A 17,286-nucleotide genomic window follows, 5' to 3' on the forward strand; every position below is an offset into this window, starting at 1 on the left:
AGATTGTGCTCTTTTCAAAAGAGGGCGGAGCTACCATTGCTTATGTGTCAGTATTCACCTTATTCTTCACGTACGAGCGGGCGCAGCCATTGGAATCTTTTTGGCTCGAGACTTCCGGTCTCATTCACTTCCATTCATTTTTAGACGTTAAAAACAGCTCGGTTTGCTGCTTGATGTTACAAACTGACGTTTTCTTATTATATTATTCTACTTTGTCTGTATAGTCATGAAAATACTGGTGTAGAACCAGAAGTTTGACCGTTTTCTGCAATTTTTTATTCCTAGTCACTTCTCCCATAGGCAGCTGAGTCGGAGGTTCTAAAACGAGCGCAAAAACGAGCGCACTTCCGCATCGAAGAATAAGGTCAATAGTGGTAGATTCAAAAACAAGACTAATCACCAGTGGGCGGGGCTTGCCCCCTCAGATGACATGTTCAAAAGGAGAATGTCCATCAAAGTGTTTCTGCAGACTGTTTTTATCAAGCGTGATTATAAAAAATAAAATGAATACATTTTTACCATTCGAAGCTGGATAGATTCACAGACTGTTGCCATCAACTGCATTTAAACCTCTTATGAAAGTGATTTTTCCATAACAGGTCCCCTGTAAAAAAATATGTAAAACTGTCTTCACTGTCAAATCTGATCAGTTAAACTGTTGAGTATAAGTATCCTAAAAACACCATACAGGGTTTGAAGTTCTGAATGGTACACTCAGTAAATGCTGTGTCAAACATGGACAAAACCCAACTATTGGTGTATTACAGATGTGTACTTTAATTTTAAATGAAAAAAAACCTCAGTGTTGGGTTTGTCCTTATTTGACCCAGCTCAGCATTTTTCAGAGTGTAATATCTGTGAGTGTGGACAGAATTTATCTGCTCTTCAAGAGTTTTGACTGCACTGGATCCTCTTGTGTTTTTATTCTCCTCGCTCTGCAAGCTTCTGTTTTTTCTTGGTGCTGCACTTAGAAGATTGATAAGTCTTTCACGATGATCGATCTCCAGGTCACGGCTGAAAGACGGCAGACGAAGGAAATGAGGAACATCAATTAAGGTATTGAAGAGCAGCCATTGCTTGTACCTGCTTTGATTTGTGATCGCCTGTGCCTATTTGATTGGCTATTTACATGCCATTGATTACCACTGTTTTGTTTTTGTACCAAGAGATTGTTGATTAGTTACTGTGATTATCGTCTGAACATTACTGTGAACATCGTCTGAATACTTTAATAATGCTAAAAAAAAAAAATATATATATATATATATATATATATATATATATATATATATATATATATATATATATATATATATATATATATATATCCAAAAATAGCTCCTTATAGAGTTATGCCAACCTCTACAGATCTAAAATTCAACAAATCACCCCTAGAATATGTTTTGCCATCACAAAACAAATTAAAATAAATGAAAAATTCACTACGTCACTATTGCACCAAGCTATACACTTAAAAAAAAAAAGATTTTTTGTCTTGTTTCAAGTCGAATTATCTAAATATTCTTAAATCAAAAAACATTTTCTTGACAAGCAAAATGTTTTGTTTTGTTTTAAGAAATAATATGCAAAAAATAAGTGATTTTAAATATTCGTAAACAAGTCAAATAATCTGCCAATAGGGTAAGCAAAATAATCTTATGTCAAAAGGAAAAAACAAGATTATTTTTCCTACCCCATGGGCAAATTATTTAGCTTGTTTAAAGGAAAATCTCACTTAATTTTAGCATATTATTTTTTAAAACAAGACAATTTTTTTTTTTTTTTTGCTTGTTTAGAAAATGCTTTTAGATTTAATAATTTTAGGGGGTGACACAGTGGCTCAGTGGTTAGCACTGTTGCCTCACAAAAAGAAGATTGCTGGTTGGAGTCCCGGCTGGGTCAGTTGGCATTTCTGTGTGGAGTTTGCATGTTCTCCCCATGGTGGCGTGGGTTTCCTCCAGGTGCTCCGGTTTCCCCCACACTCCAAAGACTTGTGCTATAGGAGAATTGAATAAACTAAAATGGCCGTAATATATGAGTGTGTATAGGTGTTTCCCAGTTATGGGTTGCAGCCAGAAGGGCATCTACTGTGTAAAACATACAGTATGCTGGAATAGTTGCCGGTTCATTCCGCTGTGACGACGCCTGATGAATAAAGGGACTAAGCCGAAGGAAAATGAATGAATGATTTAATCATTTTTAGATATTTGGACTAGAATTTTTTTTTTTTTGGCAATGGTAAACTGGCAAAAAGACAAACTGTACAATGACATCGTACAGTAAGACTTTCAGAGAAAAAACACAACATATTCTTGATACATTCTTTTGACAACATGCATCATATAAGATAATAATAGACACACTTTTGCTCTAAATACACATATAGACAAATTTTTGCTCCAAATTTATCAATGAGCACGCTTACATGGATGCCAATAATTCGATATTAACATGATTCCGCCAATACTCTGATTAAAGCAGGTCACACAACGAACGCTCAGCTCAGTGCCGCAACACAGAGGGAACATGACAATTGGAAGTATCGCACACCAGACGCGCACATTCGCATGTTATTTAAAATGAAACTATTCAGATGGCACTCTGTGGCACGGCAGAAATATGAACAGTGTAGACAGCTGCCGATTTGTGGCGCCAGTGTGTGTACCCTGATAGAAACTCAAGTTTAGCATTCTGAAATGCATGGCGCTTCTAGTGTGCAAGCCCCTTATGAGTCTAGATGTAGTCTATGTACTTGTCTACGAGTCTATGTCTACAGTAATTTTTGATGACCTTAATCTGACTAAAGTCATAATCGAACTAAACAGAAATAAATTTAATATGTGGAGTATTGCTGTTTTAGTCGCATTATTGAAGTGCAGTACTGACATGTACACAGCAATAAAACTTACTGTCATGTTGGACTTTTCGCTGCGTTTTGCGATAGGCTATTCCAAAGATATGGCTGTTGGACAATCTTGAACCTACTGAGTCACTAACAGACCACAGACACCTGCATCATGAAATGCGGAGGTTTTTTTCTTGACGTGCGTTATTGAATTCCATTAATACAAACTCTTCCCCCAGTCCTTTTATACATGCATGGATGAAATGTTCCTGAATGAAAGTGAAAGTGCTGAACTGCAGTTAAAGTTTAAACTGCAGTTGAATTTTTTAAATTAAAGATACTTAAGTTCAATGATTTGGTTAAATTTAAAACAGCACAATTTATGTTTAAAGCTAGGAATAAACTACTTCCAAAATGCATACAAACGTTTTTCGAAGAACGACAAGGGGGTTATAATCTGAGAGAAGAACTGAATTTTAGGAGGTTGAAAACAAGAACAACTTTAAAAAGTTTGTGCATGTCTGTCTGTGGTGTAAAACTATGGAACAGTCTAGATCTGACTCTCAAACAATGTCAGGATAATCCGCCACTGAGACTGCAGCTCTGCACAAGACGTTTGGCCAGCGGAGAAATTAAAATGATTGCGCCCAACTGAGCCTGGCTTCTCTCAAGGTTTTTTTTCTTCACTTCCGCCATTAGTGAAGGTTTTTTTCCCTCTCCGCTGTCACCTCTGGCTTGCATGGTTCAGGATCTATAGAGCTGCGCATCGTTGGATTTGCTCTTCAATATTTGGACTCTCAGTAGTGATTATTAAACCACACTGAACTGAGCTAAACTGAACTGAACTTAAACACTACAAACTGAACTACACTGTTCCTATTTACTATGACCTTTTACGTGAAGCTGCTTTGACACAATCTACATTGTATAAGCGCTATACAAATAAAGGTCAATTGAATTGAATTGAATTGAATAATAATCAATTTAAAAAGTTGTATAAATATATATTATTAAAGGAGTATAACGATGAAGGTGATTGAAAAGGTATAAAAAGAGAAAGGTATGATGACATTTTAATTAATGGCTATTTGCAGTACTAGGTTTGTTTTGATTTTAGTTTTTTTCTTTGGGTTTATGTTACAAGGTATACGGGTACAAATGGAACCAAACATATAGTTTGTCGGATATGCCAAAAGGATGGAATGTGTTCATGTGAAAGGAAGAGATAAGTAAAGGAAGAAATAAGTTTAAGTAATAGACGAATGATGTATGTGGTAATGGGGTGGGAAAATAATAAGCTTGTGCTTCATCCCACTCCATTTTCGACCATGTTGAAATGTATTCTTTTGTTAATCATATTTTATGTATGATACTTTGTTCGAAAATAAATAAATCAAATCAAAGTCAACAAAATAAAAATGAAACACTTGAAACTCCGGAGGAAATGTGGATAGCGTGGTGACCTTAATCGATTTATGTATGTAAGACAGGATCGTGAAAGGAACAATCAAAAAGCAACTCATGTAAACACGTTAATCAAATTATTGTCTTATTCAGATTATGGCAAATAATTCGATTACTGATGTCTATGTAAACATAGCGTTTGTAACATGTTCGGAAAGGTCTTTAATCTTCTATTTATTTAAATAAAACAAACCTCTTAATCCACGCTGAGCTAATAAAGTCGCATTTATGACTCTGTGCCACACAGTTTTTTTCTATATATTCAAGCAGACACAAGACGACAGAAAGACGTGATGCATGTAGAAGAAAACCTGCAGGTGTTATTAGCGAGACCTAGATAGATGAGCAATGGAGAGTTTTATTTCTGTTGTCTGCTCTTCACCTCGTATCTCCAGCAATCCCCAGCGGACCCAGAAACCTAGACAGAAGCCAGGCAGGACTGCGGAGATAATAGTCTCTTTTTAACACCGAACTTCTTATCTGAATCCTGTTTTCATGTGAGCAGCTTTAATTAGAGATGACTTGACGAGCCACAGACGGCCTTTAACAGTACAGTTTGATCTCCAGTCGGTCTCTGTGTGTTTCTCCACTGGGAAATCCGAGTCCGTTTCATTTGCTTGATTTATGCCAATTATACTGAGCATTTAGTACAGGGATTTGTGCAAATGTGAATTATTGTTATTATGAGTGAAGTAAGAAGCTTACACAAAAATAATGGTGAATTCAACTGGTATTAAGAAATAATTGAGTATGTGTGAACATGTAAATGTTTTCTGTATGAGCAAAAACTTTGTACACTGAAAAAATGATTCATTGGATTTCCTTTTTTAAGGCAAGCTGTTGCAAATAATTAGTTTGGATTGAATTAAAAATAATAATTAAGTTAGGCTTACTCAATTTATATGTGCTGAATTTAAACAAATTATGTTGTATTTACTCAATTACATTTAGTTATCTTTATCCAATGAAATTAAGTTCAATACAATTTAAATGTTATTCCTACTTCATTTAGTTTTATTTTATTATTTTATTTTAATTAAATGATCATTGAACTGCTTGCAAATACTCTTTGACATGAGACTTGACCAGGTTTGTTTTGAATTCATTTTAATTACTTTTTAGGATGCATTTTCTAACAATAATTAAATCACTGCCCAGTTCAAGGTCAGTTCGCACATAAATGCTTTTTACTGACTTGTAATATAAGTTACAAAGTTTCAGACTGATTACATTTTAAGTGCATTATAAATAAATATGTCAAATTCTTTGTTTTGTTTGTTTTCAGACATTAAAAATAGAAACACACACACAAACAGTGTCAATTATTCACTGTAATTATATTCATTGTTAGTTTTGTAGTTTAGATTTTTTTTTCCATCATCATCTTTACTGTTACTATATAAATATATATATATATATATATATATATATATATATATATATATATATATATATATATATATATATATATATATATATATATATATATATATATATATATAGTAACAGTAAAGATGATGATGGTGGCCGCCGTCACTGGTTTACATATTTATATATATATTTATTTATATATATATATATATATATATATATATATATATATATATATATATATATATATATATATATATATATATATATATATATATATATATATATACATACATATATACATATATATATATATATATATATAAATAAATATAAATAAAAAAAAAAAAAAATATATATATATATATATATATATATATATATATATATATATATATATATATATATATATATATATTTTTTTTTTTTTTTTTATTTATATTTATTTATATATATATATATATATATATATATATATATATATATATATATATATATATATATATATATATATATATATATATATATATATATATATATATATACATCTTACAAAGCTCAGTAAGTTAGACAGTTTAGTAATATTTTTTGAATATTTTCTGACTCATGACCTTCAGAGTTTCTCTGCCAAATCAAAATATGTTGAAAATATATTTGAATAGCAAAACTTTTCATGGTGTATTCCTTTCAGATCTGTAATCCCGTAAGCAAACAGAAATATCTGAAATGTCCTTCAGCTGCTCTGAATTATATATTGAGCTTTTTTTTTGAGTGTCATTTGATGAACCAAGGATGTAAGAGCTAACTTTATTTCTCTCTCTCTTTCAGAAAAGCACATTTGATGCTGTCATGTTCATACCTGGATCTTACGTCATGGTCGTTTTGCGTTTTGAATCTTGTTTGCATACTGCTATAAAACTACATTTAGCATTTCACACAGTTATAAATTCACCAAGTCAACACCAAACACATTCATCACTGTTCAACGCCAATAAAAATAAACAGCTAAACTAAAATGGTTCAGAATTTTTATCATAGAGCAGCCAATATTAAACCATCCAGCACACAGAAGAAGAGGAGAATGACTGTCGTGTAAACATCTGAATCTTTACATCTTCAGTGTGCTGGCAGTTGTATTTTTAGAGATGTTTAAAGGCAAACGCAGCAGTTTCTCTCTGGGGTTTCATGCTGAGTGCCGTTTTCTGCGTTTATTTCTCCAACAAGACCTCTGACGGCGCTCAAAGGAGTCTCGCTGTTCAGGGAGCGACGCCACTAAATGTGTCATTTACCACACAAAAACTTTGATTTGACTATATGAAATGCATATTCATTCATTTTCCTTCGGCTTAGTCCCTGTATTCATCATGGGTCATCACAGTGGAATGAACTGCCAACTATGCCAGCATATGTTTTACATAGCGGATGATATTCCAGCTGCAACCCAGTACTGGGAAACATCCATACACTCTCACATTCACACACACTACAGCCAATTTAGTTTAATTCACCTATAGCGCATGTGTTTGGACTGTAGGGGATACTAGAGCACCCAGAGGAATCCCACAATATTTAATAATATATATTAGCAAAATATATTAGTGCAAACAGTTTTAATAAAGTTCAAGCAGTTTTAAGTCAATCAATTTTAAGTATTTGTGAGGTTTACTGCTGCTTAAAGGTTTAATTCACCCAAAAATTGAAATTCTGTCATTAATTATCTACAAATGAAGATATTTTGGATTTAATCCAAAAGCTTTCTGATCCTCCCATGGATAAATCATTGAATAAAGTTATTTTTGTTTACTTTGCACACAGAAGTATTCTTGCAGCTTCATATAATTATGATTGAACCACTTATATCGCATGGACTTATTTTGACTATGTTTTGGGTTTTTTCTAGGCATTGAAAAATGCATATCCAGTAAATCTAATCTTTCTCCACAGTAGAAAAAGGCAGCAAACCTTTAACAATAAAATGTGTAACGGCCCTGTGGCATTCATCTTTCCTTTCTTTGTTCATTTTTACTTTTTCTGCCAGTGTAAATGGACTATCACTTGATGGTCTCCTAATTCCAGAGTCAGCGGGAGCAGAGACTATAACATTAATGTGAAGAAAACATGAAAGCTAAACTCTTAATGCAGCCAAGGATAAGGACATTTATATAAGATAAGTTTAATGTGAGGTAAACTTCATCATTTACTGTTAACCTTAAAGTATTTTAGTATCAACTTAGCCAGGTATTTAAAGCCATCGAAACAATACATAACGTTTAACAGCGTTTTGTTTTTGGCAGAACATCACTGTTTCTAAACCTTTTGGACAAAACCTCCCACTGCTTCCAGTCTTGGGTTGACATTGCTGATTCAGATCAGTGCGTTCCGGTAGAGCTATCAATCTGTAGAGATAAAGGAAGCTCCGAGTTCAGGATCTGCACTCCAGCTGTTTAATTCCAGTGCAGCAGGGCCATAATGCAGTGGGCCTGTGATGGAGATGTCACTCTCCACTACCAGACAGTGGATGGACATTTCCTCTACACAGAGCTGGAGAGGCTTCAGGGTGAGTGAGTCGGTCCTGTGCTCGATGGAGGTGTGATCTTAGGGAAACTGAAGGAGGCTCATCTGCCACAGTCAGACCTTGCTCTCACTTATGCCATCAAGCTCCTCAGCAAGAGAGATAAAGGAATATCTTTACAATTTGTAGAGCTCAGCCGTTATCATGCTAAAATACTATAACTATCATTCTCCCTTACGGCTCTCATTATAAACTGGATCATGGAATGGAAAGAACATTGTAGTCTTCTCCTCAACTTGCGCTGTAAAGATCCTCTCATTCGTCACATCTACTTTTTCCCAGTGAATGATACTTACTCAAAAGAAAAATTAGAGCAAGTCTTCTGATCAGCCCCTCAGACCTAACAGGCCGTTGCAGATGAAAACTTCTCGAGGGTTCCTGGTACATGTGTCCATCCTGTAGAGGGCATTTAATTCAGAACAGACTTTGAGCCAAACGTCTTCAAGGTCAGGACGATGATATACAAATGAATCTCATCAGAGAGGAAGACAAAATGTCTGTGTGGACAGCGACTATATGGAAAGATGAACTTGTCCATTTAAAGTAAGTCCAAGATGAGCCACAACTGAATTCTGAGATTGATAAAAATCTGTTTTTTTGATGCGTACATGTTAACGGGTCTTTCAAAGAGTTAAAAATGTGAGCATTTTTAGCATTGTGGATAAACTTAATGAGCAGAAAATAATTCATGAAGAATTATATTCTGAAATCAAAGATTTGACTGTGCATTTAATTGGTGTGACTGCAAAAGTTAAATTTATTGTTATTTTTCAGGAAGAAGAGCCCTGCCTTCTTGAAAAACTGATGTGCACTGATTCTTAATGACTTCAATAAGTGCATGGACACCCAGCATGGATTAAAGATTAAATTATAATAGATATGAAGTAGGCTTGGGTGGTAAACCTCCTCCCTATTCGGGATCTGGTATTACCAACCCAGGCTCATTCTGAAAACGTAGTCCCATGGATGCATTTTTTTTAAGCGAACGCTGCAGGGCGGTGTGACGCCGTTCCTTTCGGCGCTTGCCGACCGGCCGCTTGCCTCCGTGTGGAGGGCTTTCCCGCTGCAACCAGTTTGTCCGTTTAGCTCTTGGTGTACTTTGGCGAACACGAGGCACAGAGAGGGGCTGACCACGACGACGATCGGGTTCGAGTCTGGGGAAGAGCAGTTCCAGAAATCAGGTAAGAAAACAAAAACAAAATCCAAAAAATAAAGCGAACCAGTTCGTCACAGGGTGAGAATGTGGTCAAAATCCGAAAACGAGGTAAAAATTAGACGAGGGCTTTTCTTTTTCTGGACGGCTTTTGTGAATCGTCGTTGGTTGGGTTTAGGGATGGAGGAGGGTGGGTCAGCCGACTGGCCGGTCTCACGGTCAATCATTCTGTCCTCCAGGCAGACAGGCGGAAGGTCGTTCGACAGCGGCCTCTAGCGGGTTTACGTGAGAACGGCGTGGGAAAAAGCGCGCACAGCGGCCTCTCACGGATTCACGAAAACAAAAACTGCAAAAATACGTACCTCCCGGGACATATTTCACGGTCTCCAGAAACGTCCACGAGACTACGTTCTCAGAATGAGCCTGGGTTGGGTATTACCGTGCATAATAAAAAAAATTATGATGTAAGGCTCAGACTGTCACCAAACTGTTGGCTTGTGTCTAAACCATTCAGAAACTGAATACTGTATATGCGACCTTAGGATCGTGGTCACCTGTTTGTCTTGTTTGTATTAGAGATCTGCGCGGGACGCTCTCTCTCATTCTCAGACACACACACATAGAAAGTACCAAGCCAGCGACGCACAGCATCACGCTCTCTCTCTCATTCACACACACACATAGACAGCAGTGCTCCTGGTTTCGACCTGATTGTGATATTGTTCAGATGACACGTCAAACAGACACGCATGCTCCTGCCAAATTTACACTCGTTTTTCCTCCATTCTTGGGTCCAAATAAACTGAAAATGAGCACTTTTAACTTCTCCCCCAGCCTCCCGCTTGCCTGCAGATACCCGTACTAGTGGATGCTGCTCTCTCATCGGCTGTTGGCGATCGCTGATGTTATTTTCAATTAGAACACATTTCACACAGCATGATTTGAATCGCAGACAGCTCCAGATATTTAGCATGCTAAATATCTCACGGGCATCAGCGACTCGTCTGTGATTCTCTCATATCGCGTCCTTGATAGTTCACACTGTATGATTGTCACTCACGTGAATGAGCACCGATTTACCTGTGATTTCAGGCATTTGTCGACGATTTCACAAAACCTATCGGCGAGTCAAAATCAGGACTAAAATCATGCAGTCTGAACTCGGCATTAGAGGAGAAAAGATTGGTGTATTTTCAAACTACAACAGATCTAATCATTAATAAACTGGTAAGTGACTTTCTAAGTCGATCTCTCTCTCTTTTTTTATGTTGCAGTGCTATATTCATACCATAGTAATTGTAGTGTATTGAGTGTGAGATGGGACTCGCATGTCAGGAATGTCTGTATTTTGTGTTGGCCACTCTTTGTATAACCCTGAGTTACTTTGTGGTTGGCCATCTGTTTGATTCTAATGAGTCTCCTGTTTTCGTTACACTAGTCCAGTAAAAACAAAGAAAGAAAAGTGTTTGCATGTGTTCACTGTTGGCTTTTTTTCCTTATCGCAAACACAACAGCAATCTGGTACTGTTAGCTTTGCTTTAGCTTTTTCGAGATTAATTATAGAGATCTCCCGAATAGAGAAATACTGCACATTTCAAACACAAGGTGGCACGGTAGCTCAGTGGTTAGCACTGTCGCCTCACAGCAAGAAGGTCGCTGGTTCAAGTCCCGGCTGGGTCAGTTGGCATTTCTGTGTGGAGTTTGCATGTTCTCCCCGTGTTGGCGTGGGTTTCCTCTGGGGGCTCTGGTTTCCCCCACAGTCCAAAGACATGCGCTATAGGTGAATAGAATAAACTAAATTGGACGTAGTGTGTGAATGCGAGAGTATGTGGGTGTTTCCCAGTACTGGGTTGCAGCTGGAATGGTATCTGCTGCGTAAAACATAATAGTTTTGTGTTCATTCCATTTAAATTTGTAAAAACAACCTAATCAAAAAACATGTAAGAATTCTGGAACCCAGTTTTATTTTTACAGTGATCAGCTTGTTAATTCTGGATATGACATGAGCTGTAGTTTTGTGGATGTGCAGACTGTGTTCTTGTCTTTGTCTGGAAGAGTTATGCATGTATGAATGCTGGAACAGCTTCTTCACCTTCCTCTGAGCAAACATCTGCCTTCTGGAGATTCACACTTTGATGCCAAGCGACTGTCATCTCTAATTGCCTCCCGAATTCATCTCTCCTTCCAGCCGTGTGGAGATGAGGATCTGCTGCAGGCCAAGCCCAGATCAGCATGAGGAAGCCACTGTCAGTCAGAGCTGCATATGCACAAAACATACACACAGAAAACTGATGTTTAGCAAATGCTTTGTTACTGATAAATCGTGTTCGTAAAGAGTTAACAAGAATAACAGGCCTGTTTTGAAGAGTTCAATCCTCTGCCTAATTAACAATAAGCACATTAATATATGCTAAAGTAATGCTTAACAGAAGTGTTGTCTAATGTTAATTCATGTCAACTAATTTATTAACTAACATGGTGGCTCAATGGTTAGCAATGTCGCCTCACGGCAAGAAGGTCGCTGATTCGAGTATGGGCTGGGTCAGTTGGCATTTCTGTGTGGAGTTTGCATGTTCTCCCCGTGTTGGTGTGGGTTTCCTCTGGGTGCTCCGGTTTCCCCCACATTCCAAAGACACGCGCCATAGGTGAATTGAATAAACTAAAAAATGGCTGTGATGTATGAGTGTATGTGTGCATGTGAGAATGTGTGGGTGTTTCCCAGTACTGGGTTGCAGCTAGAAAGGCATCCACTGTGTAAAACATATGCTGGAAAAGTTGGCAGTTCATTCAGCTGTGGCAACCCCTGGTGAATAAAGAGACTAGGCCAAAGGAAAATGAATGAATTAGCTAACATTACAACCTTATTTTAAGGTGTCACCGTTTTTCTTGAACTCATGTTTATTAGCTTTTCTTTTGAAATTTCCTACACTGAAAATAATTATTCAAAGATGATTCCTTGGATTTACTCCATTTTTTACGTTGAGTGGTTGTAAACAATTTATTTGGGCTGAATTTAAACAAACAAATTAAGTTGAACATTATTAAATTTAATTTGTTTGTTTAATTTCAACACAAATAAATTGTTTGCAACAGTTTTGCATGCAACACTTTTTTCACTGTATATAATTTTTATTCGTTTCATTTTATTTATAAATTTTTTACCATATTATAATATATACACTTTAAGAAATGCTGGGTTATTTAAACAAAAATTGGGTAAAATATGCACAAGCACAAACTTAAAATTAAAGTTGGTCCTATAGATTTATTTCAAAAATTACACCAGCAGTTTAGTCTGTATTTCACCCAGAATTGGGTTGAAATAACCCAGCATTTTTTTGTGTAATTAATTTAAACTATATACATGTTTTAAATAACCAGAGTAACATTTCTGTGTGGGTGTGTGAGAGGAGAATTTAAACTGTTTACGCAAAAATATAATATTAAGCAAAATATTTAAAATACATACAGTAATGTGTATTTGTATAGCGCATTTATTGTGTATGGCCATACACCCAAAGAGCTTTACAATCATGAGGGAGGTCTCTCCACACCAGCACCAGTGTGCAGCACCTACTTGGATGAAGCGACAGCAGCCACAGGACAACGGCGCCAGTGCGCTCACCACACACCAGCTATTGGTGGAGTGGAGAGACAGTGATAGAGCCAATTTGGTGGATAGGGATGATTGGGAGGCCATGATGGGTAAGGGCTGAGGGAGGGAATTTGGCCAGGACACCAGGATTACACCCATACTCTTTACGATGGGATTTTTAATAAGCACAGAGAGTCCGGACCTTGGTTTAACGTTTCATCCGAAAGATGGTGTTCACTGAGAGTCCCCTTCATTTTACTGGGGCATTAGGAGTCACACAGACCACAGGTTGAGCGCCCCCTGCTGGCCTCTCCAACACCATTTACAACAGCAACCTAGTTTTTCCCATGCGGTCTCCCATCCAGATACTGACCAGGCTCAACCCTGTTTAGCTTCAGTGAGTAACTGGTCTTGGGCTGCAGGGTGATATGGCATAAATCACAGACTAAATGCTCTGATAAGACTATATTCAGAATTTAATATAGTATTCCAAATGTCTGTCTGAGGATAATACTGCATCAAATAATGTATTTTGCAATGAAATGCACTTGACTTTCTATTTTCAGAGCGGTGAACGAACTTGGAGCAATACAGAAATAATATTTCATCTCTTTCAGACTTCTCAAAGGTTACAACATTTTTCATTAAACTGGTATTAAAAAGCAAAATAGCCATGTTGCGCCTTGACAGCTCAACAATTTGCTTGATGCAATATTATTGAGCTTTTGAAAGTCTGAATGTGCCAAAATCTCTTCATAGCCTGAAAGACGCCTATTCATTCAGCTAAAGCTAATTCACTAAAATATCAGCTATATGTAATAAGTACCATTTTAGCATTAAAGGGTAACTATTGTAGTTTTTATTTAAAGTTTGAATTAGTTTATATATTTAGATTTTAATGATTTAGTGACTCTTAAATTAAAAAAAGAGCATTGAGAAGCAGCGAATGTTCATTTTTATTTTTAAAAACTTAAGGCTAACTTAAGGCTATGAAGAGATTTATGCTGTCCCAATTTGTATACTATCCGTTGCAAATAGTAGCTACTCCAGCCGCTAATATTGCCCACAATACATTTTGCGTTAGAACTACAAACTCTGTAAAACATGTAAACAAACTACAAACATGGCAAACACGCGAGACAAGTGTCAATAAATAAATAAATAAATATAGTATATCAAATATATATATCAATTTCAGAATATGAGCAGCCACCACAGAAGCACAAAGGGCTTTTACAACAACAAATCCAGACTCTGGGAAGGTGGTCATCCGATATATATATATATATATATATATATATATATATATATATATATATATATATATATATATATATATATATATATATATGTATATATATATATGTATATGTATATATATATATATATGTATATATATATATGTATATATATATGTATATATATATATGTATATATATATATGTATATATATATATGTATATATATATATGTATATATATATATATATATATATATATATATATATATATATATATATATATATATATATCGGATGACCACCTTCCCAGAGTCTGGATTTGTTGTTGTAAAAGCCCTTTGTGCTTCTGTGGTGGCTGCTCATATTCTGAAATTGATTGTATACAGGAATCAGAGAGTGTAATTCAATACCTTTTAATACCTTTTTTAAGACTCTTTCAATACATTTAAAGACCTCATAACCACTTTCAACCAGAAATACTGGCGAGATTTATCTTACAGTATATTTACTAAATATTAAAATGTAAGAAATTAATCCAAACTAAAACATTCATATATAGAATATAGATCTATAAAATCAATTCAACAGGTTGTCACCTATAGAGCTGCAGAAATAATGGTGTTGCCTTGGTAACTGCAGTAAACGAGCATCAAGCTGTCAAATCTAGTAGGATTTTACTTATTTTGTAACTACATAGCATCCTGATATTCACAGATTTAATACAGTCAAACTTTTAGCATACAACATTACCTTGTACAAAAATGATAAAATTCTAGTACCTTGTAGGAATCTAAAACTTTCTAATACTTTTAAGGTCTCCAAACTTCTCTATATTGACTTATCAACTCCCAACACCCCCATAGACCCCGCAGACACCCTGTGAAAGAGTGACTGGAGAGTGAGTCTGGGGGGAGCCTGAGAGGTGGAGAACTGCTATGAATCATTTCTAAAAAATCGTGTTACTAGGCGGTTTGTGTCATCTATAAATGGGGGGTGGGGGGCAGAGGGAGAATAAGGCTCGGCGGAGCAACTCTGCTGTTGCAGAGGTGCAGTGATAGACAGCATTGGAGCGTTATGAGTGCTAAATATTGTCAGTAATGAAATGTAGTAATGTATTTTTTTATTTATTGCCATGTCAGCAACCAAGGCCATTTTCATGGCAAGAACATTTCAATATTAAATACACAATTAAGAACAACAAACAAATGAATACACAAGTTGAATAAGATGTTTAGTGTTAATACATAAGAATTCTAAAATCTTTTCTGGTGTCACTTTGCTAAAAATGTCCTTAAGAGAGTTCATTTAAAAAAACCCTACTGAAGAAAACAGCTTAAACCAGCCTAGGCTGGTTGGCTGGTTTTAGCTGGTCGACCAGCCTGGTTTTAGAGGGTTTTGGCCATTTCCAGCCTGGTCTTAGCTGGTCAGGCTGGGAGATGACCAGCTAAAACCAGCTTGACCAGCCTAACCAGGCTGGGAGCCCAGCCAAAACCAGCTTGACCAGCCTAACCTGGCTGGGAGCCCAGCCAAAACCAGCTTGAACAGCCTAGCCATCTGGGAGCCCAGCCAAAACCAGCTATGTCCAGCTTAAACCAACTTAAAACTGGTTTTAGCTGGTCATGGAAACCAGCCTGGAAATGGCCAAAACCCCTTTAAAACCAGGCTGGTCAACCATTTAAAACCAGCCAACCAGCCTAGGCTGGTTTAAGCTGGATTTTTCAGCAGGGAAAAGTCTTCTAGAATCATTAAAAGCAGGACAGTCCAGTAAAATGTGTTTTACAGTAAGGGGAGTTTCGCAGCTCAAACATTGAGTAGGGTCTTCATCTTTAAGTAAAAAGGCGTGAGTTAATATTGTATGCTCAATACAGTAATGATATATAGAGATGAAGTGAAAGAGGGGCTCAGCTAGAGTGCCAGGCAGTGGTGCTATGGGTGAATGTAACGTGGCGGAGCGTCTCTGCTGTTGCAGAGGTGTAATGGGAGTAAGTATTGGATAGTTATGCATGTTCCCGTACGAATGAAATATACTGTCATTAGTAATATGTAGAGGTGAGTAAATAAGGGGTCAACACTGCAGGGGAGTGTAGCTCAGCTGAGCATCTCTGCTGCTGCAGAGGTGCAGTGGGTCAGTATGGAGGCAATGTGTGATCCCGCAGAAGCATTTACTGCTGTATTTATGCAGTAATGTGTAAGTGTATATGATCTTGTTTATAGCGTTGCTTCTACAGCAATTGAAACTTGGGTGACCCCTAAATGGGTCAGACCTGTGGTAAAAAAAAAGTGAATAAAAGTATGGTATAGTTTAAGTTTGGTGGGGGGGGGGGGGAATTAAACGAAGAAAAGAGGGGAAGAGGCCTAGAAACGCATGTGGGTGGAGGTCGGCTGGAGAGGATCAGCTGGGCTTCCCTGATGTGGTATTGCTCTCATGAGGTGTAAGAAAGCTAAGAGGGTTTGAAATGGTTTTGTGTGTGTGTGTGTGTGTGTGTGTGTGTGTTTGTGTGTGTGGGGGGGGGGGGGGGGGGGGGGGGGATAGGGGGGCATTCAATATGTAAATAGAATGCCCTTGTGTCAATGAGCTATTTGCTTAATAAAGACAGACAGAGCTTCTTCATCCTACAAAGTTAGATCAGCTATGATGGGGTGGGATGGAAGTTTTGATGTTAGTTCAGAACATCTCAAAAGCCAAAAATGCTAGTGTGAATATGACATCAAGTGTGTGGGCTGTATGAGTGGAAATGTATCTTTGCGAAGAGTGTGAATGCATTTGGAATGGATGTAGGGTGTGATGGGTTGAATAAGGGCAGTTTCTGGAGCCGGCAGTCATGATCTCTAAAATGAGAATACAAGAGAGAATCAGAAATTAAATCTTTACAACATGGGACATGTACAGCAGACATATATAATTGTTTTAGCTGATGTTCATGCGGGGTGTCTTCATAAGTGCGTGGGCAACTGTGGATGGAAGCGCCTTTGTTAATGCATGTTACAATAGCTTTGATGTTATGATGTGCAAGGGTTGTAGAAGTGGGCTGCAGGGTGGCAGATG

Source organism: Danio aesculapii, chromosome 14 (genome assembly GCF_903798145.1).
Source record: "Danio aesculapii chromosome 14, fDanAes4.1, whole genome shotgun sequence".
NCBI lineage: Eukaryota > Metazoa > Chordata > Actinopteri > Cypriniformes > Danionidae > Danio > Danio aesculapii.